At 41.2% G+C, this 20,931-nt stretch overlaps 24 non-coding genes across 24 annotated transcripts; 17 read left to right on the forward strand and 7 right to left on the reverse strand.

The window, feature by feature from the left end:
• Positions 1–230: 230 nt before the first annotated feature.
• trnar-ucu (transfer RNA arginine (anticodon UCU)) lies at positions 231–303 on the forward strand. Its single transcript has one exon. It is a non-coding gene; the product is annotated as a tRNA-Arg (tRNA).
• Positions 304–1,037: 734 nt separating this feature from the next.
• Positions 1,038–1,110, forward strand: trnar-ucu (transfer RNA arginine (anticodon UCU)). Its single transcript has one exon. It is a non-coding gene; the product is annotated as a tRNA-Arg (tRNA).
• A 734-nt stretch (positions 1,111–1,844) lies between these two features.
• Positions 1,845–1,917, forward strand: trnar-ucu (transfer RNA arginine (anticodon UCU)). Its single transcript has one exon. It is a non-coding gene; the product is annotated as a tRNA-Arg (tRNA).
• Positions 1,918–3,167: 1,250 nt separating this feature from the next.
• trnar-ucu (transfer RNA arginine (anticodon UCU)) lies at positions 3,168–3,240 on the forward strand. The gene has a single exon. It is a non-coding gene; the product is annotated as a tRNA-Arg (tRNA).
• A 734-nt stretch (positions 3,241–3,974) lies between these two features.
• Positions 3,975–4,047, forward strand: trnar-ucu (transfer RNA arginine (anticodon UCU)). Its single transcript has one exon. It is a non-coding gene; the product is annotated as a tRNA-Arg (tRNA).
• A 734-nt stretch (positions 4,048–4,781) lies between these two features.
• On the forward strand, positions 4,782–4,854 carry trnar-ucu (transfer RNA arginine (anticodon UCU)). Its single transcript has one exon. It is a non-coding gene; the product is annotated as a tRNA-Arg (tRNA).
• A 734-nt stretch (positions 4,855–5,588) lies between these two features.
• Positions 5,589–5,661, forward strand: trnar-ucu (transfer RNA arginine (anticodon UCU)). The gene has a single exon. It is a non-coding gene; the product is annotated as a tRNA-Arg (tRNA).
• A 906-nt stretch (positions 5,662–6,567) lies between these two features.
• On the forward strand, positions 6,568–6,640 carry trnar-ucu (transfer RNA arginine (anticodon UCU)). The gene has a single exon. It is a non-coding gene; the product is annotated as a tRNA-Arg (tRNA).
• A 734-nt stretch (positions 6,641–7,374) lies between these two features.
• trnar-ucu (transfer RNA arginine (anticodon UCU)) lies at positions 7,375–7,447 on the forward strand. Its single transcript has one exon. It is a non-coding gene; the product is annotated as a tRNA-Arg (tRNA).
• Positions 7,448–8,181: 734 nt separating this feature from the next.
• On the forward strand, positions 8,182–8,254 carry trnar-ucu (transfer RNA arginine (anticodon UCU)). Its single transcript has one exon. It is a non-coding gene; the product is annotated as a tRNA-Arg (tRNA).
• A 734-nt stretch (positions 8,255–8,988) lies between these two features.
• On the forward strand, positions 8,989–9,061 carry trnar-ucu (transfer RNA arginine (anticodon UCU)). The gene has a single exon. It is a non-coding gene; the product is annotated as a tRNA-Arg (tRNA).
• Positions 9,062–9,795: 734 nt separating this feature from the next.
• Positions 9,796–9,868, forward strand: trnar-ucu (transfer RNA arginine (anticodon UCU)). Its single transcript has one exon. It is a non-coding gene; the product is annotated as a tRNA-Arg (tRNA).
• Positions 9,869–10,774: 906 nt separating this feature from the next.
• Positions 10,775–10,847, forward strand: trnar-ucu (transfer RNA arginine (anticodon UCU)). Its single transcript has one exon. It is a non-coding gene; the product is annotated as a tRNA-Arg (tRNA).
• A 728-nt stretch (positions 10,848–11,575) lies between these two features.
• Positions 11,576–11,648, forward strand: trnar-ucu (transfer RNA arginine (anticodon UCU)). Its single transcript has one exon. It is a non-coding gene; the product is annotated as a tRNA-Arg (tRNA).
• Positions 11,649–12,382: 734 nt separating this feature from the next.
• trnar-ucu (transfer RNA arginine (anticodon UCU)) lies at positions 12,383–12,455 on the forward strand. Its single transcript has one exon. It is a non-coding gene; the product is annotated as a tRNA-Arg (tRNA).
• A 906-nt stretch (positions 12,456–13,361) lies between these two features.
• trnar-ucu (transfer RNA arginine (anticodon UCU)) lies at positions 13,362–13,434 on the forward strand. Its single transcript has one exon. It is a non-coding gene; the product is annotated as a tRNA-Arg (tRNA).
• Positions 13,435–14,112: 678 nt separating this feature from the next.
• trnar-ucu (transfer RNA arginine (anticodon UCU)) lies at positions 14,113–14,185 on the reverse strand. Its single transcript has one exon. It is a non-coding gene; the product is annotated as a tRNA-Arg (tRNA).
• A 734-nt stretch (positions 14,186–14,919) lies between these two features.
• On the reverse strand, positions 14,920–14,992 carry trnar-ucu (transfer RNA arginine (anticodon UCU)). Its single transcript has one exon. It is a non-coding gene; the product is annotated as a tRNA-Arg (tRNA).
• A 739-nt stretch (positions 14,993–15,731) lies between these two features.
• Positions 15,732–15,804, reverse strand: trnar-ucu (transfer RNA arginine (anticodon UCU)). The gene has a single exon. It is a non-coding gene; the product is annotated as a tRNA-Arg (tRNA).
• A 734-nt stretch (positions 15,805–16,538) lies between these two features.
• Positions 16,539–16,611, reverse strand: trnar-ucu (transfer RNA arginine (anticodon UCU)). The gene has a single exon. It is a non-coding gene; the product is annotated as a tRNA-Arg (tRNA).
• A 739-nt stretch (positions 16,612–17,350) lies between these two features.
• trnar-ucu (transfer RNA arginine (anticodon UCU)) lies at positions 17,351–17,423 on the reverse strand. The gene has a single exon. It is a non-coding gene; the product is annotated as a tRNA-Arg (tRNA).
• A 906-nt stretch (positions 17,424–18,329) lies between these two features.
• On the reverse strand, positions 18,330–18,402 carry trnar-ucu (transfer RNA arginine (anticodon UCU)). Its single transcript has one exon. It is a non-coding gene; the product is annotated as a tRNA-Arg (tRNA).
• Positions 18,403–19,130: 728 nt separating this feature from the next.
• On the reverse strand, positions 19,131–19,203 carry trnar-ucu (transfer RNA arginine (anticodon UCU)). Its single transcript has one exon. It is a non-coding gene; the product is annotated as a tRNA-Arg (tRNA).
• A 1,237-nt stretch (positions 19,204–20,440) lies between these two features.
• Positions 20,441–20,513, forward strand: trnar-ucu (transfer RNA arginine (anticodon UCU)). The gene has a single exon. It is a non-coding gene; the product is annotated as a tRNA-Arg (tRNA).
• Positions 20,514–20,931: the final 418 nt, after the last annotated feature.

Here is a 20,931-nt window from a genome sequence, read left to right on the forward strand (position 1 = left end):
AACCATCCTCTGCTATTCAGTTTGCTTTAGCAATGAAGTGGAAACAGAAATATTAAACCTTAATTTCATGGGCATGTCTCAGTGCCCTCCGTGATTATTTTTTGACTGCTTCTGTCAGTTTGTACAGGTCATGCTGATTACAGAAGCGAAGCGGAAGCGTGATGTCTACTTTAGCCACGTGTACGATCGGTCGAAACCACTCTCTGCTATCCACTTCATTTTCAGCAAGTGCCCCAGTGGCCTAATGGATAAGGCACTGGCCTTCTAAGCCAGGGATTGTGGGTTCGAGTCCCATCTGGGGTGGATGAATGCAAATTCCTGTGTAGGAAGAGAGATCAGCACGTGACACAGAGTTTGATGGATTGAAGCTTTCTGATTCAATTTTTAGAAATGAAGATTTAACTGGGATAAAAAAGGAGAATTTCATGGGCATGTTGCCCTCCGAAATGCAATTTTTTTTACAACTGCTTCTATCAATGAATGCAAATTCCTGTGGAGGAAGAGAGATCAGCACGTGACACAGAGTTTGATGGATTGAAGCTTTCCGATTCAATTTTTAGAAATGAAGATTTAACTGGGATAAAAAAGGAGAATTTCATGGGCATGTTGCCCTCCGAAATGCAATTTTTTTTACAACTGCTTCTATCACTTCATATAGGTCATGCTGATCACACATTTCCACAGTGACTTTAGACACTGACTGCCTAATCCATTTATTGTGAGTTCAAGTATTGTTTTGGGGTACCTGAAAGTGGAGGGATGAAGTGGAAGTGTGCAGGGCAGTTAACCAAGTGATTTATGGATCGAAACCATCCTCTGCTATTCAGTTTGCTTTAGCAATGAAGTGGAAACAGAAATATTAAACCTTAATTTCATGGGCATGTCTCAGTGCCCTCCGTGATTATTTTTTGACTGCTTCTGTCAGTTTGTACAGGTCATGCTGATTACAGAAGCGAAGCGGAAGCGTGATGTCTACTTTAGCCACGTGTACGATCGGTCGAAACCACTCTCTGCTATCCACTTCATTTTCAGCAAGTGCCCCAGTGGCCTAATGGATAAGGCACTGGCCTTCTAAGCCAGGGATTGTGGGTTCGAGTCCCATCTGGGGTGGATGAATGCAAATTCTTGTGTAGGAAGAGAGATCAGCACGTGACACAGAGTTTGATGGATTGAAGCTTTCCGATTCAATTTTTAGAAATGAAGATTTAACTGGGATAAAAAAGGAGAATTTCATGGGCATGTTGCCCTCCGAAATGCAATTTTTTTTACAACTGCTTCTATCAATGAATGCAAATTCCTGTGGAGGAAGAGAGATCAGCACGTGACACAGAGTTTGATGGATTGAAGCTTTCCGATTCAATTTTTAGAAATGAAGATTTAACTGGGATAAAAAAGGAGAATTTCATGGGCATGTTGCCCTCCGAAATGCAATTTTTTTTACAACTGCTTCTATCACTTCATATAGGTCATGCTGATCACACATTTCCACAGTGACTTTAGACACTGACTGCCTAATCCATTTATTGTGAGTTCAAGTATTGTTTTGGGGTACCTGAAAGTGGAGGGATGAAGTGGAAGTGTGCAGGGCAGTTAACCAAGTGATTTATGGATCGAAACCATCCTCTGCTATTCAGTTTGCTTTAGCAATGAAGTGGAAACAGAAATATTAAACCTTAATTTCATGGGCATGTCTCAGTGCCCTCCGTGATTATTTTTTGACTGCTTCTGTCAGTTTGTACAGGTCATGCTGATTACAGAAGCGAAGCGGAAGCGTGATGTCTACTTTAGCCACGTGTACGATCGGTCGAAACCACTCTCTGCTATCCACTTCATTTTCAGCAAGTGCCCCAGTGGCCTAATGGATAAGGCACTGGCCTTCTAAGCCAGGGATTGTGGGTTCGAGTCCCATCTGGGGTGGATGAATGCAAATTCTTGTGTAGGAAGAGAGATCAGCACGTGACACAGAGTTTGATGGATTGAAGCTTTCCGATTCAATTTTTAGAAATGAAGATTTAACTGGGATAAAAAAGGAGAATTTCATGGGCATGTTGCCCTCCGAAATGCAATTTTTTTTACAACTGCTTCTATCAATGAATGCAAATTCCTGTGGAGGAAGAGAGATCAGCACGTGACACAGAGTTTGATGGATTGAAGCTTTCCGATTCAATTTTTAGAAATGAAGATTTAACTGGGATAAAAAAGGAGAATTTCATGGGCATGTTGCCCTCCGAAATGCAATTTTTTTTACAACTGCTTCTATCAATGAATGCAAATTCCTGTGGAGGAAGAGAGATCAGCACGTGACACAGAGTTTGATGGATTGAAGCTTTCCGATTCAATTTTTAGAAATGAAGATTTAACTGGGATAAAAAAGGAGAATTTCATGGGCATGTTGCCCTCCGAAATGCAATTTTTTTTACAACTGCTTCTATCAATGAATGCAAATTCCTGTGGAGGAAGAGAGATCAGCACGTGACACAGAGTTTGATGGATTGAAGCTTTCCGATTCAATTTTTAGAAATGAAGATTTAACTGGGATAAAAAAGGAGAATTTCATGGGCATGTTGCCCTCCGAAATGCAATTTTTTTTACAACTGCTTCTATCAATGAATGCAAATTCCTGTGGAGGAAGAGAGATCAGCACGTGACACAGAGTTTGATGGATTGAAGCTTTCCGATTCAATTTTTAGAAATGAAGATTTAACTGGGATAAAAAAGGAGAATTTCATGGGCATGTTGCCCTCCGAAATGCAATTTTTTTTACAACTGCTTCTATCACTTCATATAGGTCATGCTGATCACACATTTCCACAGTGACTTTAGACACTGACTGCCTAATCCATTTATTGTGAGTTCAAGTATTGTTTTGGGGTACCTGAAAGTGGAGGGATGAAGTGGAAGTGTGCAGGGCAGTTAACCAAGTGATTTATGGATCGAAACCATCCTCTGCTATTCAGTTTGCTTTAGCAATGAAGTGGAAACAGAAATATTAAACCTTAATTTCATGGGCATGTCTCAGTGCCCTCCGTGATTATTTTTTGACTGCTTCTGTCAGTTTGTACAGGTCATGCTGATTACAGAAGCGAAGCGGAAGCGTGATGTCTACTTTAGCCACGTGTACGATCGGTCGAAACCACTCTCTGCTATCCACTTCATTTTCAGCAAGTGCCCCAGTGGCCTAATGGATAAGGCACTGGCCTTCTAAGCCAGGGATTGTGGGTTCGAGTCCCATCTGGGGTGGATGAATGCAAATTCCTGTGTAGGAAGAGAGATCAGCACGTGACACAGAGTTTGATGGATTGAAGCTTTCTGATTCAATTTTTAGAAATGAAGATTTAACTGGGATAAAAAAGGAGAATTTCATGGGCATGTTGCCCTCCGAAATGCAATTTTTTTTACAACTGCTTCTATCAATGAATGCAAATTCCTGTGGAGGAAGAGAGATCAGCACGTGACACAGAGTTTGATGGATTGAAGCTTTCCGATTCAATTTTTAGAAATGAAGATTTAACTGGGATAAAAAAGGAGAATTTCATGGGCATGTTGCCCTCCGAAATGCAATTTTATTTACAACTGCTTCTATCACTTCATATAGGTCATGCTGATCACACATTTCCACAGTGACTTTAGACACTGACTGCCTAATCCATTTATTGTGAGTTCAAGTATTGTTTTGGGGTACCTGAAAGTGGAGGGATGAAGTGGAAGTGTGCAGGGCAGTTAACCAAGTGATTTATGGATCGAAACCATCCTCTGCTATTCAGTTTGCTTTAGCAATGAAGTGGAAACAGAAATATTAAACCTTAATTTCATGGGCATGTCTCAGTGCCCTCCGTGATTATTTTTTGACTGCTTCTGTCAGTTTGTACAGGTCATGCTGATTACAGAAGCGAAGCGGAAGCGTGATGTCTACTTTAGCCACGTGTACGATCGGTCGAAACCACTCTCTGCTATCCACTTCATTTTCAGCAAGTGCCCCAGTGGCCTAATGGATAAGGCACTGGCCTTCTAAGCCAGGGATTGTGGGTTCGAGTCCCATCTGGGGTGGATGAATGCAAATTCCTGTGTAGGAAGAGAGATCAGCACGTGACACAGAGTTTGATGGATTGAAGCTTTCTGATTCAATTTTTAGAAATGAAGATTTAACTGGGATAAAAAAGGAGAATTTCATGGGCATGTTGCCCTCCGAAATGCAATTTTTTTTACAACTGCTTCTATCAATGAATGCAAATTCCTGTGGAGGAAGAGAGATCAGCACGTGACACAGAGTTTGATGGATTGAAGCTTTCCGATTCAATTTTTAGAAATGAAGATTTAACTGGGATAAAAAAGGAGAATTTCATGGGCATGTTGCCCTCCGAAATGCAATTTTTTTTACAACTGCTTCTATCACTTCATATAGGTCATGCTGATCACACATTTCCACAGTGACTTTAGACACTGACTGCCTAATCCATTTATTGTGAGTTCAAGTATTGTTTTGGGGTACCTGAAAGTGGAGGGATGAAGTGGAAGTGTGCAGGGCAGTTAACCAAGTGATTTATGGATCGAAACCATCCTCTGCTATTCAGTTTGCTTTAGCAATGAAGTGGAAACAGAAATATTAAACCTTAATTTCATGGGCATGTCTCAGTGCCCTCCGTGATTATTTTTTGACTGCTTCTGTCAGTTTGTACAGGTCATGCTGATTACAGAAGCGAAGCGGAAGCGTGATGTCTACTTTAGCCACGTGTACGATCGGTCGAAACCACTCTCTGCTATCCACTTCATTTTCAGCAAGTGCCCCAGTGGCCTAATGGATAAGGCACTGGCCTTCTAAGCCAGGGATTGTGGGTTCGAGTCCCATCTGGGGTGGATGAATGCAAATTCCTGTGTAGGAAGAGAGATCAGCACGTGACACAGAGTTTGATGGATTGAAGCTTTCTGATTCAATTTTTAGAAATGAAGATTTAACTGGGATAAAAAAGGAGAATTTCATGGGCATGTTGCCCTCCGAAATGCAATTTTTTTTACAACTGCTTCTATCAATGAATGCAAATTCCTGTGGAGGAAGAGAGATCAGCACGTGACACAGAGTTTGATGGATTGAAGCTTTCCGATTCAATTTTTAGAAATGAAGATTTAACTGGGATAAAAAAGGAGAATTTCATGGGCATGTTGCCCTCCGAAATGCAATTTTTTTTACAACTGCTTCTATCACTTCATATAGGTCATGCTGATCACACATTTCCACAGTGACTTTAGACACTGACTGCCTAATCCATTTATTGTGAGTTCAAGTATTGTTTTGGGGTACCTGAAAGTGGAGGGATGAAGTGGAAGTGTGCAGGGCAGTTAACCAAGTGATTTATGGATCGAAACCATCCTCTGCTATTCAGTTTGCTTTAGCAATGAAGTGGAAACAGAAATATTAAACCTTAATTTCATGGGCATGTCTCAGTGCCCTCCGTGATTATTTTTTGACTGCTTCTGTCAGTTTGTACAGGTCATGCTGATTACAGAAGCGAAGCGGAAGCGTGATGTCTACTTTAGCCACGTGTACGATCGGTCGAAACCACTCTCTGCTATCCACTTCATTTTCAGCAAGTGCCCCAGTGGCCTAATGGATAAGGCACTGGCCTTCTAAGCCAGGGATTGTGGGTTCGAGTCCCATCTGGGGTGGATGAATGCAAATTCTTGTGTAGGAAGAGAGATCAGCACGTGACACAGAGTTTGATGGATTGAAGCTTTCCGATTCAATTTTTAGAAATGAAGATTTAACTGGGATAAAAAAGGAGAATTTCATGGGCATGTTGCCCTCCGAAATGCAATTTTTTTTACAACTGCTTCTATCAATGAATGCAAATTCCTGTGGAGGAAGAGAGATCAGCACGTGACACAGAGTTTGATGGATTGAAGCTTTCCGATTCAATTTTTAGAAATGAAGATTTAACTGGGATAAAAAAGGAGAATTTCATGGGCATGTTGCCCTCCGAAATGCAATTTTTTTTACAACTGCTTCTATCAATGAATGCAAATTCCTGTGGAGGAAGAGAGATCAGCACGTGACACAGAGTTTGATGGATTGAAGCTTTCCGATTCAATTTTTAGAAATGAAGATTTAACTGGGATAAAAAAGGAGAATTTCATGGGCATGTTGCCCTCCGAAATGCATTTTTTTTTACAACTGCTTCTATCACTTCATATAGGTCATGCTGATCACACATTTCCACAGTGACTTTAGACACTGACTGCCTAATCCATTTATTGTGAGTTCAAGTATTGTTTTGGGGTACCTGAAAGTGGAGGGATGAAGTGGAAGTGTGCAGGGCAGTTAACCAAGTGATTTATGGATCGAAACCATCCTCTGCTATTCAGTTTGCTTTAGCAGTGAAGTGGAAACAGAAATATTAAACCTTAATTTCATGGGCATGTCTCAGTGCCCTCCGTGATTATTTTTTGACTGCTTCTGTCAGTTTGTACAGGTCATGCTGATTACAGAAGCGAAGCGGAAGCGTGATGTCTACTTTAGCCACGTGTACGATCGGTCGAAACCACTCTCTGCTATCCACTTCATTTTCAGCAAGTGCCCCAGTGGCCTAATGGATAAGGCACTGGCCTTCTAAGCCAGGGATTGTGGGTTCGAGTCCCATCTGGGGTGGATGAATCCAAATTCCTGTGTAGGAAGAGAGATCAGCACGTGACACAGAGTTTGATGGATTGAAGCTTTCTGATTCAATTTTTAGAAATGAAGATTTAACTGGGATAAAAAAGGAGAATTTCATGGGCATGTTGCCCTCCGAAATGCAATTTTTTTTACAACTGCTTCTATCAATGAATGCAAATTCCTGTGGAGGAAGAGAGATCAGCACGTGACACAGAGTTTGATGGATTGAAGCTTTCCGATTCAATTTTTAGAAATGAAGATTTAACTGGGATAAAAAAGGAGAATTTCATGGGCATGTTGCCCTCCGAAATGCAATTTTTTTTACAACTGCTTCTATCACTTCATATAGGTCATGCTGATCACACATTTCCACAGTGACTTTAGACACTGACTGCCTAATCCATTTATTGTGAGTTCAAGTATTGTTTTGGGGTACCTGAAAGTGGAGGGATGAAGTGGAAGTGTGCAGGGCAGTTAACCAAGTGATTTATGGATCGAAACCATCCTCTGCTATTCAGTTTGCTTTAGCAATGAAGTGGAAACAGAAATATTAAACCTTAATTTCATGGGCATGTCTCAGTGCCCTCCGTGATTATTTTTTGACTGCTTCTGTCAGTTTGTACAGGTCATGCTGATTACAGAAGCGAAGCGGAAGCGTGATGTCTACTTTAGCCACGTGTACGATCGGTCGAAACCACTCTCTGCTATCCACTTCATTTTCAGCAAGTGCCCCAGTGGCCTAATGGATAAGGCACTGGCCTTCTAAGCCAGGGATTGTGGGTTCGAGTCCCATCTGGGGTGGATGAATGCAAATTCCTGTGTAGGAAGAGAGATCAGCACGTGACACAGAGTTTGATGGATTGAAGCTTTCTGATTCAATTTTTAGAAATGAAGATTTAACTGGGATAAAAAAGGAGAATTTCATGGGCATGTTGCCCTCCGAAATGCAATTTTTTTTACAACTGCTTCTATCAATGAATGCAAATTCCTGTGGAGGAAGAGAGATCAGCACGTGACACAGAGTTTGATGGATTGAAGCTTTCCGATTCAATTTTTAGAAATGAAGATTTAACTGGGATAAAAAAGGAGAATTTCATGGGCATGTTGCCCTCCGAAATGCAATTTTTTTTACAACTGCTTCTATCACTTCATATAGGTCATGCTGATCACACATTTCCACAGTGACTTTAGACACTGACTGCCTAATCCATTTATTGTGAGTTCAAGTATTGTTTTGGGGTACCTGAAAGTGGAGGGATGAAGTGGAAGTGTGCAGGGCAGTTAACCAAGTGATTTATGGATCGAAACCATCCTCTGCTATTCAGTTTGCTTTAGCAATGAAGTGGAAACAGAAATATTAAACCTTAATTTCATGGGCATGTCTCAGTGCCCTCCGTGATTATTTTTTGACTGCTTCTGTCAGTTTGTACAGGTCATGCTGATTACAGAAGCGAAGCGGAAGCGTGATGTCTACTTTAGCCACGTGTACGATCGGTCGAAACCACTCTCTGCTATCCACTTCATTTTCAGCAAGTGCCCCAGTGGCCTAATGGATAAGGCACTGGCCTTCTAAGCCAGGGATTGTGGGTTCGAGTCCCATCTGGGGTGGATGAATGCAAATTCTTGTGTAGGAAGAGAGATCAGCACGTGACACAGAGTTTGATGGATTGAAGCTTTCCGATTCAATTTTTAGAAATGAAGATTTAACTGGGATAAAAAAGGAGAATTTCATGGGCATGTTGCCCTCCGAAATGCAATTTTTTTTACAACTGCTTCTATCAATGAATGCAAATTCCTGTGGAGGAAGAGAGATCAGCACGTGACACAGAGTTTGATGGATTGAAGCTTTCCGATTAAATTTTTAGAAATGAAGATTTAACTGGGATAAAAAAGGAGAATTTCATGGGCATGTTGCCCTCCGAAATGCAATTTTTTTTACAACTGCTTCTATCACTTCATATAGGTCATGCTGATCACACATTTCCACAGTGACTTTAGACACTGACTGCCTAATCCATTTATTGTGAGTTCAAGTATTGTTTTGGGGTACCTGAAAGTGGAGGGATGAAGTGGAAGTGTGCAGGGCAGTTAACCAAGTGATTTATGGATCGAAACCATCCTCTGCTATTCAGTTTGCTTTAGCAATGAAGTGGAAACAGAAATATTAAACCTTAATTTCATGGGCATGTCTCAGTGCCCTCCGTGATTATTTTTTGACTGCTTCTGTCAGTTTGTACAGGTCATGCTGATTACAGAAGCGAAGCGGAAGCGTGATGTCTACTTTAGCCACGTGTACGATCGGTCGAAACCACTCTCTGCTATCCACTTCATTGTCTGCAAGTGCCCCAGTGGCCTAATGGATAAGGCACTGGCCTTCTAAGCCAGGGATTGTGGGTTTGAGTCCCATCTGGGGTGGATGAATGCAAATTCCTGTGTAGGAAGAGAGATCAGCACGTGACACAGAGTTTGATGGATTGAAGCTTTCTGATTCAATTTTTAGAAATGAAGATTTAACTGGGATAAAAAAGGAGAATTTCATGGGCATGTTGCCCTCCGAAATGCAATTTTTTTTACAACTGCTTCTATCAATGAATGCAAATTCCTGTGGAGGAAGAGAGATCAGCACGTGACACAGAGTTTGATGGATTGAAGCTTTCCGATTCAATTTTTAGAAATGAAGATTTAACTGGGATAAAAAAGGAGAATTTCATGGGCATGTTGCCCTCCGAAATGCAATTTTTTTTACAACTGCTTCTATCACTTCATATAGGTCATGCTGATCACACATTTCCACAGTGACTTTAGACACTGACTGCCTAATCCATTTATTGTGAGTTCAAGTATTGTTTTGGGGTACCTGAAAGTGGAGGGATGAAGTGGAAGTGTGCAGGGCAGTTAACCAAGTGATTTATGGATCGAAACCATCCTCTGCTATTCAGTTTGCTTTAGCAATGAAGTGGAAACAGAAATATTAAACCTTAATTTCATGGGCATGTCTCAGTGCCCTCCGTGATTATTTTTTGACTGCTTCTGTCAGTTTGTACAGGTCATGCTGATTACAGAAGCGAAGCGGAAGCGTGATGTCTACTTTAGCCACGTGTACGATCGGTCGAAACCACTCTCTGCTATCCACTTCATTTTCAGCAAGTGCCCCAGTGGCCTAATGGATAAGGCACTGGCCTTCTAAGCCAGGGATTGTGGGTTCGAGTCCCATCTGGGGTGGATGAATCCAAATTCCTGTGTAGGAAGAGAGATCAGCACGTGACACAGAGTTTGATGGATTGAAGCTTTCTGATTCAATTTTTAGAAATGAAGATTTAACTGGGATAAAAAAGGAGAATTTCATGGGCATGTTGCCCTCCGAAATGCAATTTTTTTTACAACTGCTTCTATCAATGAATGCAAATTCCTGTGGAGGAAGAGAGATCAGCACGTGACACAGAGTTTGATGGATTGAAGCTTTCCGATTCAATTTTTAGAAATGAAGATTTAACTGGGATAAAAAAGGAGAATTTCATGGGCATGTTGCCCTCCGAAATGCAATTTTTTTTACAACTGCTTCTATCAATGAATGCAAATTCCTGTGGAGGAAGAGAGATCAGCACGTGACACAGAGTTTGATGGATTGAAGCTTTCCGATTCAATTTTTAGAAATGAAGATTTAACTGGGATAAAAAAGGAGAATTTCATGGGCATGTTGCCCTCCGAAATGCAATTTTTTTTACAACTGCTTCTATCACTTCATATAGGTCATGCTGATCACACATTTCCACAGTGACTTTAGACACTGACTGCCTAATCCATTTATTGTGAGTTCAAGTATTGTTTTGGGGTACCTGAAAGTGGAGGGATGAAGTGGAAGTGTGCAGGGCAGTTAACCAAGTGATTTATGGATCGAAACCATCCTCTGCTATTCAGTTTGCTTTAGCAATGAAGTGGAAACAGAAATATTAAACCTTAATTTCATGGGCATGTCTCAGTGCCCTCCGTGATTATTTTTTGACTGCTTCTGTCAGTTTGTACAGGTCATGCTGATTACAGAAGCGAAGCGGAAGCGTGATGTCTACTTTAGCCACGTGTACAATCGGTCGAAACCACTCTCTGCTATCCACTTCATTTTCAGCAAGTGCCCCAGTGGCCTAATGGATAAGGCACTGGCCTTCTAAGCCAGGGATTGTGGGTTCGAGTCCCATCTGGGGTGGATGAATCCAAATTCCTGTGTAGGAAGAGAGATCAGCACGTGACACAGAGTTTGATGGATTGAAGCTTTCTCATTCAATTTTTAGAAATGAAGATTTAACTGGGATAAAAAAGGAGAATTTCATGGGCATGTCTCTGTGCCATCCGAAATGCAATTTTTTTTACAAATGCTTCTATCAATGAATGCAAATTCCTGTGGAGGAAGAGAGATCAGCACGTGACACAGAGTTTGATGGATTGAAGCTTTCCGATTCAATTTTTAGAAATGAAGATTTAACTGGGATAAAAAAGGAGAATTTCATGGGCATGTTGCCCTCCGAAATGCAATTTTTTTTACAACTGCTTCTATCACTTCATATAGGTCATGCTGATCACACATTTCCACAGTGACTTTAGACACTGACTGCCTAATCCATTTATTGTGAGTTCAAGTATTGTTTTGGGGTACCTGAAAGTGGAGGGATGAAGTGGAAGTGTGCAGGGCAGTTAACCAAGTGATTTATGGATCGAAACCATCCTCTGCTATTCAGTTTGCTTTAGCAATGAAGTGGAAACAGAAATATTAAACCTTAATTTCATGGGCATGTCTCAGTGCCCTCCGTGATTATTTTTTGACTGCTTCTGTCAGTTTGTACAGGTCATGCTGATTGCGGAAGCGTGATGTCTACTTTAGCCACGTGTACGATCGGTCGAAACCACTCTCTGCTATCCACTTCATTTTCAGCAAGTGCCCCAGTGGCCTAATGGATAAGGCACTGGCCTTCTAAGCCAGGGATTGTGGGTTCGAGTCCCATCTGGGGTGGATGAATCCAAATTCCTGTGTAGGAAGAGAGATCAGCACGTGACACAGAGTTTGATGGATTGAAGCTTTCTGATTCAATTTTTAGAAATGAAGATTTAACTGGGATAAAAAAGGAGAATTTCATGGGCATGTTGCCCTCCGAAATGCAATTTTTTTTACAACTGCTTCTATCAATGAATGCAAATTCCTGTGGAGGAAGAGAGATCAGCACGTGACACAGAGTTTGATGGATTGAAGCTTTCCGATTCAATTTTTAGAAATGAAGATTTAACTGGGATAAAAAAGGAGAATTTCATGGGCATGTTGCCCTCCGAAATGCAATTTTTTTTACAACTGCTTCTATCACTTCATATAGGTCATGCTGATCACACATTTCCACAGTGACTTTAGACACTGACTGCCTAATCCATTTATTGTGAGTTCAAGTATTGTTTTGGGGTACCTGAAAGTGGAGGGATGAAGTGGAAGTGTGCAGGGCAGTTAACCAAGTGATTTATGGATCGAAACCATCCTCTGCTATTCAGTTTGCTTTAGCAATGAAGTGGAAACAGAAATATTAAACCTTAATTTCATGGGCATGTCTCAGTGCCCTCCGTGATTATTTTTTGACTGCTTCTGTCAGTTTGTACAGGTCATGCTGATTACAGAAGCGAAGCGGAAGCGTGATGTCTACTTTAGCCACGTGTACGATCGGTCGAAACCACTCTCTGCTATCCACTTCATTTTCAGCAAGTGCCCCAGTGGCCTAATGGATAAGGCACTGGCCTTCTAAGCCAGGGATTGTGGGATCGAGTCCCATCTGGGGTGGATGAATGCAAATTCCTGTGTAGGAAGAGAGATCAGCACGTGACACAGAGTTTGATGGATTGAAGCTTTCTGATTCAATTTTTAGAAATGAAGATTTAACTGGGATAAAAAAGGAGAATTTCATGGGCATGTTGCCCTCCGAAATGCAATTTTTTTTACAACTGCTTCTATCAATGAATGCAAATTCCTGTGGAGGAAGAGAGATCAGCACGTGACACAGAGTTTGATGGATTGAAGCTTTCCGATTCAATTTTTAGAAATGAAGATTTAACTGGGATAAAAAAGGAGAATTTCATGGGCATGTTGCCCTCCGAAATGCAATTTTTTTTACAACTGCTTCTATCAATGAATGCAAATTCCTGTGGAGGAAGAGAGATCAGCACGTGACACAGAGTTTGATGGATTGAAGCTTTCCGATTCAATTTTTAGAAATGAAGATTTAACTGGGATAAAAAAGGAGAATTTCATGGGCATGTTGCCCTCCGAAATGCAATTTTTTTTACAACTGCTTCTATCACTTCATATAGGTCATGCTGATCACACATTTCCACAGTGACTTTAGACACTGACTGCCTAATCCATTTATTGTGAGTTCAAGTATTGTTTTGGGGTACCTGAAAGTGGAGGGATGAAGTGGAAGTGTGCAGGGCAGTTAACCAAGTGATTTATAGATCGAAACCATCCTCTGCTATTCAGTTTGCTTTAGCAATGAAGTGGAAACAGAAATATTAAACCTTAATTTCATGGGCATGTCTCAGTGCCCTCCGTGATTATTTTTTGACTGCTTCTGTCAGTTTGTACAGGTCATGCTGATTACAGAAGCGAAGCGGAAGCGTGATGTCTACTTTAGCCACGTGTACAATCGGTCGAAACCACTCTCTGCTATCCACTTCATTTTCAGCAAGTGCCCCAGTGGCCTAATGGATAAGGCACTGGCCTTCTAAGCCAGGGATTGTGGGTTCGAGTCCCATCTGGGGTGGATGAATCCAAATTCCTGTGTAGGAAGAGAGATCAGCACGTGACACAGAGTTTGATGGATTGAAGCTTTCTCATTCAATTTTTAGAAATGAAGATTTAACTGGGATAAAAAAGGAGAATTTCATGGGCATGTTGCCCTCCGAAATGCAATTTTTTTTACAACTGCTTCTATCAATGAATGCAAATTCCTGTGGAGGAAGAGAGATCAGCACGTGACACAGAGTTTGATGGATTGAAGCTTTCCGATTCAATTTTTAGAAATGAAGATTTAACTGGGATAAAAAAGGAGAATTTCATGGGCATGTTGCCCTCCGAAATGCAATTTTTTTTACAACTGCTTCTATCACTTCATATAGGTCATGCTGATCACACATTTCCACAGTGACTTTAGACACTGACTGCCTAATCCATTTATTGTGAGTTCAAGTATTGTTTTGGGGTACCTGAAAGTGGAGGGATGAAGTGGAAGTGTGCAGGGCAGTTAACCAAGTGATTTATGGATCGAAACCATCCTCTGCTATTCAGTTTGCTTTAGCAATGAAGTGGAAACAGAAATATTAAACCTTAATATCATGGGCATGTCTCAGTGCCCTCCGTGATTATTTTTTGACTGCTTCTGTCAGTTTGTACTCTGTGTCACGTGCTGATCTCTCTTCCTACACAGGAATTTGCATTCATCCACCCCAGATTGGACTCGAACCCACAATCCCTGGCTTAGAAGGCCAGTGCCTTATCCATTAGGCCACTGGGGCACTTGCTGAAAATGAAGTGGATAGCAGAGAGTGGTTTCGACCGATCGTACACGTGGCTAAAGTAGACATCACGCTTCCGCTTCGCTTCTGTAATCAGCATGACCTGTACAAACTGACAGAAGCAGTCAAAAAATAATCACGGAGGGCACTGAGACATGCCCATGAAATTAAGGTTTAATATTTCTGTTTCCACTTCATTGCTAAAGCAAACTGAATAGCAGAGGATGGTTTCGATCCATAAATCACTTGGTTAACTGCCCTGCACACTTCCACTTCATCCCTCCACTTTCAGGTACCCCAAAACAATACTTGAACTCACAATAAATGGATTAGGCAGTCAGTGTCTAAAGTCACTGTGGAAATGTGTGATCAGCATGACCTATATGAAGTGATAGAAGCAGTTGTAAAAAAAATTGCATTTCGGAGGGCAACATGCCCATGAAATTCTCCTTTTTTATCCCAGTTAAATCTTCATTTCTAAAAATTGAATCGGAAAGCTTCAATCCATCAAACTCTGTGTCACGTGCTGATCTCTCTTCCTCCACAGGAATTTGCATTCATTGATAGAAGCAGTTGTAAAAAAAATTGCATTTCGGAGGGCAACATGCCCATGAAATTCTCCTTTTTTATCCCAGTTAAATCTTCATTTCTAAAAATTGAATCAGAAAGCTTCAATCCATCAAACTCTGTGTCACGTGCTGATCTCTCTTCCTCCACAGGAATTTGCATTCATCCACCCCAGATGGGACTCAAACCCACAATCCCTGGCTTAGAAGGCCAGTGCCTTATCCATTAGGCCACAGGGGCACTTGCTGAAAATGAAGTGGATAGCAGAGAGTGGTTTCGACCGATCGTACACGTGGCTAAAGTAGACATCACGCTTCCGCTTCGCTTCTGTAATCAGCATGACCTGTACAAACTGACAGAAGCAGTCAAAAAATAATCACGGAGGGCACTGAGACATGCCCATGAAATTAAGGTTTAATATTTCTGTTTCCACTTCATTGCTAAAGCAAACTGAATAGCAGAGGATGGTTTCGATCCATAAATCACTTGGTTAACTGCCCTGCACACTTCCACTTCATCCCTCCACTTTCAGGTACCCCAAAACAATACTTGAACTCACAATAAATGGATTAGGCAGTCAGTGTCTAAAGTCACTGTGGAAATGTGTGATCAGCATGACCTATATGAAGTGATAGAAGCAGTTGTAAAAAAAAATGCATTTCGGAGGGCAACATGCCCATGAAATTCTCCTTTTTTATCCCAGTTAAATCTTCATTTCTAAAAATTGAATCGGAAAGCTTCAATCCATCAAACTCTGTGTCACGTGCTGATCTCTCTTCCTCCACAGGAATTTGCATTCATTGATAGAAGCAGTTGTAAAAAAAATTGCATTTCGGATGGCACAGAGACATGCCCATGAAATTCTCCTTTTTTATCCCAGTTAAATCTTCATTTCTAAAAATTGAATCAGAAAGCTTCAATCCATCAAACTCTGTGTCACGTGCTGATCTCTCTTCCTACACAGGAATTTGCATTCATCCACCCCAGATGGGACTCTATCCCACAATCCCTGGCTTAGAAGGCCAGTGCCTTATCCATTAGGCCACTGGGGCACTTGCTGAAAATGAAGTGGATAGCAGAGAGTGGTTTCGACCGATCGTACACGTGGCTAAAGTAGACATCACGCTTCAGCTTCGCTTCTGTAATCAGCATGACCTGTACAAACTGACAGAAGCAGTCAAAAAATAATCACGGAGGGCACTGAGACATGCCCATGAAATTAAGGTTTAATATTTCTGTTTCCACTTCATTGCTAAAGCAAACTGAATAGCAGAGGATGGTTTCGATCCATAAATCACTTGGTTAACTGCCCTGCACACTTCCACTTCATCCCTCCACTTTCAGGTACCCCAAAACAATACTTGAACTCACAATAAATGGATTAGGCAGTCAGTGTCTAAAGTCACTGTGGAAATGTGTGATCAGCATGACCTATATGAAGTGATAGAAGCAGTTGTAAAAAAAATTGCATTTCGGAGGGCAACATGCCCATGAAATTCTCCTTTTTTATCCCAGTTAAATCTTCATTTCTAAAAATTGAATCGGAAAGCTTCAATCCATCAAACTCTGTGTCACGTGCTGATCTCTCTTCCTCCACAGGAATTTGCATTCATTGATAGAAGCAGTTGTAAAAAAAATTGCATTTCGGAGGGCAACATGCCCATGAAATTCTCCTTTTTTATCCCAGTTAAATCTTCATTTCTAAAAATTGAATCAGAAAGCTTCAATCCATCAAACTCTGTGTCACGTGCTGATCTCTCTTCCTCCACAGGAATTTGCATTCATCCACCCCAGATGGGACTCAAACCCACAATCCCTGGCTTAGAAGGCCAGTGCCTTATCCATTAGGCCACAGGGGCACTTGCTGAAAATGAAGTGGATAGCAGAGAGTGGTTTCGACCGATCGTACACGTGGCTAAAGTAGACATCACGCTTCCGCTTCGCTTCTGTAATCAGCATGACCTGTACAAACTGACAGAAGCAGTCAAAAAATAATCACGGAGGGCACTGAGACATGCCCATGAAATTAAGGTTTAATATTTCTGTTTCCACTTCATTGCTAAAGCAAACTGAATAGCAGAGGATGGTTTCGATCCATAAATCACTTGGTTAACTGCCCTGCACACTTCCACTTCATCCCTCCACTTTCAGGTACCCCAAAACAATACTTGAACTCACAATAAATGGATTAGGCAGTCAGTGTCTAAAGTCACTGTGGAAATGTGTGATCAGCATGACCTATATGAAGTGATAGAAGCAGTTGTAAAAAAAAATGCATTTCGGAGGGCAACATGCCCATGAAATTCTCCTTTTTTATCCCAGTTAAATCTTCATTTCTAAAAATTGAATCGGAAAGCTTCAATCCATCAAACTCTGTGTCACGTGCTGATCTCTCTTCCTCCACAGGAATTTGCATTCATTGATAGAAGCAGTTGTAAAAAAAATTGCATTTCGGATGGCACAGAGACATGCCCATGAAATTCTCCTTTTTTATCCCAGTTAAATCTTCATTTCTAAAAATTGAATCAGAAAGCTTCAATCCATCAAACTCTGTGTCACGTGCTGATCTCTCTTCCTACACAGGAATTTGCATTCATCCACCCCAGATGGGACTCGAACCCACAATCCCTGGCTTAGAAGGCCAGTGCCTTATCCATTAGGCCACTGGGGCACTTGCTGAAAATGAAGTGGATAGCAGAGAGTGTTTTCGACCGATCGTACACGTGGCTAAAGTAGACATCACGCTTCCGCTTCGCTTCTGTAATCAGCATGACCTGTACAAACTGACAGAAGCAGTCAAAAAATAATCACGGAGGGCACTGAGACATGCCCATGAAATTAAGGTTTAATATTTCTGTTTCCACTTCATTGCTAAAGCAAACTGAATAGCAGAGGATGGTTTCGATCCATAAATCACTTGGTTAACTGCCCTGCACACTTCCACTTCATCCCTCCACTTTCAGGTACCCCAAAACAATACTTGAACTCACAATAAATGGATTAGGCAGTCAGTGTCTAAAGTCACTGTGGAAATGTGTGATCAGCATGACCTATATGAAGTGATAGAAGCAGTTGTAAAAAAAATTGCATTTCGGAGGGCAACATGCCCATGAAATTCTCCTTTTTTATCCCAGTTAAATCTTCATTTCTAAAAATTGAATCGGAAAGCTTCAATCCATCAAACTCTGTGTCACGTGCTGATCTCTCTTCCTCCACAGGAATTTGCATTCATTGATAGAAGCAGTTGTAAAAAAAATTGCATTTCGGAGGGCAACATGCCCATGAAATTCTCCTTTTTTATCCCAGTTAAATCTTCATTTCTAAAAATTGAATCGGAAAGCTTCAATCCATCAAACTCTGTGTCACGTGCTGATCTCTCTTCCTCCACAGGAATTTGCATTCATTGATAGAAGCAGTTGTAAAAAAAATTGCATTTCGGAGGGCAACATGCCCATGAAATTCTCCTTTTTTATCCCAGTTAAATCTTCATTTCTAAAAATTGAATCAGAAAGCTTCAATCCATCAAACTCTGTGTCACGTGCTGATCTCTCTTCCTACACAGGAATTTGGATTCATCCACCCCAGATGGGACTCGAACCCACAATCCCTGGCTTAGAAGGCCAGTGCCTTATCCATTAGGCCACTGGGGCACTTGCTGAAAATGAAGTGGATAGCAGAGAGTGGTTTCGACCGATCGTACACGTGGCTAAAGTAGACATCACGCTTCCGCAATCAGCATGACCTGTACAAACTGACAGAAGCAGTCAAAAAATAATCACGGAGGGCACTGAGACATGCCCATGAAATTAAGGTTTAATATTTCTGTTTCCACTTCATTGCTAAAGCAAACTGAATAGCAGAGGATGGTTTCGATCCATAAATCACTTGGTTAACTGCCCTGCACACTTCCACTTCATCCCTCCACTTTCAGGTACCCCAAAACAATACTTGAACTCACAATAAATGGATTAGGCAGTCAGTGTCTAAAGTCACTGTGGAAATGTGTGATCAGCATGACCTATATGAAGTGATAGAAGCAGTTGTAAAAAAAATTGCATTTCGGAGGGCAACATGCCCATGAAATTCTCCTTTTTTATCCCAGTTAAATCTTCATTTCTAAAAATTGAATCGGAAAGCTTCAATCCATCAAACTCTGTGTCACGTGCTGATCTCTCTTCCTCCACAGGAATTTGCATTCATTGATAGAAGCATTTGTAAAAAAAATTGCATTTCGGATGGCACAGAGACATGCCCATGAAATTCTCCTTTTTTATCCCAGTTAAATCTTCATTTCTAAAAATTGAATGAGAAAGCTTCAATCCATCAAACTCTGTGTCACGTGCTGATCTCTCTTCCTACACAGGAATTTGGATTCATCCACCCCAGATGGGACTCGAACCCACAATCCCTGGCTTAGAAGGCCAGTGCCTTATCCATTAGGCCACTGGGGCACTTGCTGAAAATGAAGTGGATAGCAGAGAGTGGTTTCGACCGATTGTACACGTGGCTAAAGTAGACATCACGCTTCCGCTTCGCTTCTGTAATCAGCATGACCTGTACAAACTGACAGAAGCAGTCAAAAAATAATCACGGAGGGCACTGAGACATGCCCATGAAATTAAGGTTTAATATTTCTGTTTCCACTTCATTGCTAAAGCAAACTGAATAGCAGAGGATGGTTTCGATCTATAAATCACTTGGTTAACTGCGCTGCACACTTCCACTTCATCCCTCCACTTTCAGGTACCCCAAAACAATACTTGAACTCACAATAAATGGATTAGGCAGTCAGTGTCTAAAGTCACTGTGGAAATGTGTGATCAGCATGACCTATATGAAGTGATAGAAGCAGTTGTAAAAAAAATTGCATTTCGGAGGGCAACATGCCCATGAAATTCTCCTTTTTTATCCCAGTTAAATCTTCATTTCTAAAAATTGAATCGGAAAGCTTCAATCCATCAAACTCTGTGTCACGTGCTGATCTCTCTTCCTCCACAGGAATTTGCATTCATTGATAGAAGCAGTTGTAAAAAAAATTGCATTTCGGAGGGCAACATGCCCATGAAATTCTCCTTCATGGGCATGTTGCCCTCCGAAATGCAATTTTTTTTACAACTGCTTCTATCAATGAATGCAAATTCCTGTGGAGGAAGAGAGATCAGCACGTGACACAGAGTTTGATGGATTGAAGCTTTCCGATTCAATTTTTAGAAATGAAGATTTAACTGGGATAAAAAAGGAGAATTTCATGGGCATGTTGCCCTCCGAAATGCAATTTTTTTTACAACTGCTTCTATCACTTCATATAGGTCATGCTGATCACACATTTCCACAGTGACTTTAGACACTGACTGCCTAATCCATTTATTGTGAGTTCAAGTATTGTTTTGGGGTACCTGAAAGTGGAGGGATGAAGTGGAAGTGTGCAGGGCAGTTAACCAAGTGATTTATGGATCGAAACCATCCTCTGCTATTCAGTTTGCTTTAGCAATGAAGTGGAAACAGAAATATTAAACCTTAATTTCATGGGCATGTCTCAGTGCCCTCCGTGATTATTTTTTGACTGCTTCTGTCAGTTTGTACAGGTCATGCTGATTACAGAAGCGAAGCGGAAGCGTGATGTCTACTTTAGCCACGTGTACGATCGGTCGAAACCACTCTCTGCTATCCACTTCATTTTCAGCAAGTGCCCCAGTGGCCTAATGGATAAGGCACTGGCCTTCTAAGCCAGGGATTGTGGGTTCGAGTCCCATCTGGGGTGGATGAATGCAAATTCTTGTGTAGGAAGAGAGATCAGCACGTGACACAGAGTTTGATGGATTGAAGCTTTCTGATTCAATTTTTAGAAATGAAGATTTAACTGGGATAAAAAAGGAGAATTTCATGGGCATGTTGCCCTCCGAAATGCAATTTTTTTTACAACTGCTTCTATCAATGAATGCAAATTCCTGTGGAGGAAGAGAGATCAGCACGTGACACAGAGTTTGATGGATTGAAGCTTTCCGATTCAATTTTTAGAAATGAAGATTTAACTGGGATAAAAAAGGAGAATTTCATGGGCATGTTGCCCTCCGAAATGCAATTTTTTTTACAACTGCTTCTATCACTTCATATAGGTCATGCTGATCACACATTTCCACAGTGACTTTAGACACTGACTGCCTAATCCATTTATTGTG

The sequence above is a fragment of the Oncorhynchus mykiss genome, chromosome 21 (genome assembly GCF_057628025.1).
Source record: "Oncorhynchus mykiss isolate SJ-2025 chromosome 21, ASM5762802v1, whole genome shotgun sequence".
Lineage (NCBI taxonomy): Eukaryota > Metazoa > Chordata > Actinopteri > Salmoniformes > Salmonidae > Oncorhynchus > Oncorhynchus mykiss.